This window comes from Psammomys obesus, unplaced genomic scaffold, assembly GCF_907164565.1.
Source record: "Psammomys obesus unplaced genomic scaffold, mPsaObe1.curated_primary_1811, whole genome shotgun sequence".
Lineage (NCBI taxonomy): Eukaryota > Metazoa > Chordata > Mammalia > Rodentia > Muridae > Psammomys > Psammomys obesus.
Genome location: NW_026585644.1, coordinates 54,751,726 through 54,753,781, shown reverse-complemented (window position 1 = coordinate 54,753,781; position 2,056 = coordinate 54,751,726). Strand labels below are relative to the sequence as shown.

Here is a 2,056-nt window from a genome sequence, read left to right as displayed (position 1 = left end):
TGAAGCTCAAGAGGCCCTTTGTAAGGGCCGTATGAGTTAAGTGACACACTGCACACATGGAACTGTAAAATCATCTACAAACTGGAACTTTCACATTTTTAGTCAAACTCAGACTTAGAGTAAATATTTAAACATACCATATCTTGAGTTACAGCTGAATGAGTGGAACATTTTATCAGATGAAAAGCTTAACTTAAGGATGAGAAGCCTTCATACACTGTGATAGTATTGGTCTTCTCTTCCTTTAGATGCAGCTAGCCACCAATAACTTTCAACACAGAAGTTTAATGTTGACTTGGTTGTAGTCTGTTCAATGCCACTGGCATCATGTGGAAAGCAAGTGTACCTGTCTCTTGATCAGACTTGTCTTTCTTCTTTCCTGAGAAGTCCACTTTGTTTACAGCAGAAGACCCAACAACTGTCACACTTCCAGCCACAGCAGACACACCTTCTTTCACCAGCCCTATTCCATGGAAGGGACAGTTGTAACAGTTGTTTTGGTCACTGCCAGACTCTTTCCACCAATCCAAGCCACGCTACCCATGGTAGCACCAACACCTCCCTTTGTAACACTGAAGATACCTCCAGTTACATGAGACAACATTACTGGATGCTGCTGCGGGTGATCTTTCATTGACCCTTCTGTGGTTCATCACTAAAGTAAGATGAGATTTCTTGATTTTTATCTACCTGATTCATGGTCACTGTGGGGTCGGGTATGGAGGCTAGAGAGAGCAGATGCACAGAGAGGGACATCAGAGGCTGAGATACCTCCCAGAGGAATCTGTGAGATCGAGATGATCTCCTCAGGCTCAGGAGTAGGAAGACTCTTGGTCCTAGTTGGCTTGGAGGCCCCTGGCTGCAGATGTGGCGCCTGGCTGCAGACAAGGCACCTGATGCGACCTGCCTCCTCTGCAGCCTCAAGAGTTCTTGTCCAGAAGCTGAGTCTTACAAACAATAAAGAAGAGGCTGTAGTGGGCCCCTGAAGTCAGTCATTTGTCTCCCTTTTGGTGTAGCATGTTCTGTTAGAGTTCTTCCCACTTCTGCTCTTCATAATAGTCAGGAATGTGACTTTGGAAATTACATTAACATAAAAATGACAATGTTTGTAAATTCTTTGCGGGTTTTTTTTTTTTGTGTGTGTGTTTGGATAAAGATCCACTTAATAACCTGCTCATTTACCTCCCAACCCCCAAGGGAGGAATAGCCTTGATATGACACAGAGGAGGACATTGCAGCCAGTCCTAAGATACCTGATAAGCTAGGGTCAGATGGAACCTCCTCCCCTAGCAGTGGACTTGGAAAGGGACAGGGAGGAGATGAGAGAGGGAGGGTGGGACTGGAAGGGAATGATCGAGGGGGCTACGGCTGGGGTACAAAATAAATAACCTGTGATTCATATTAAAAAACAAATAAAAAGTAAAAAAAAGAAATTGCGTTTTTAAGAACAATACATTTTGACTATCGCTGCTTCTGTAGAGAGACTGTAGAGAAACATGAAAACTTAAATGCCATAGTTAGCATAAATAGTGACTGTAAAATGTAACAAATATGGTTATTGGCTGATACCATTCTCCATTTAATAGTTTCTAAGGGACAAATTTGAGCTCAGTTTATAGGTGCTAGAAGAAAAGGAGATTCACACTCAGGGAATGGAGTCAGCCATAGCTAGAGTAAAAAAATGCATTATTTTTTTAATTTAATTTTGATCATTATCTCATAGAATAAATTGCATAGAATTGCCAGTTTCATAGAAGAAGAAGAAGAAGAAGAAGAACAAGAAGAAGAAGAGGAGGAGGAGGAGGAGGAGGAGGAGGAGGAGGAGGAGGAGGAGGAGGAGGAGGTTAGGATAGATTACTTAAGACATTTTAAACTCAACAAAATTATTTAAGTATGGATTGTTAAAAAGCCAAACTGAGATTCAATAAATCTCAAAGAAAAATATTTTAAGAGATGTTAGATAATTTTGTACAATAAAGGATATTGATCTAAGTTCCTTTAAATACAAATGAAATCATTTAATTTTTCAACAAGTAGAAGCTGAGTTTCTAGTTGT

General features: G+C 40.6%; 1 pseudogene; it reads right to left on the bottom strand.

The window, feature by feature from the left end:
* Positions 1-284: 284 nt before the first annotated feature.
* Positions 285-699, bottom strand: LOC129687754 (transmembrane protein 263-like; annotated as a pseudogene).
* Positions 700-2,056: the final 1,357 nt, after the last annotated feature.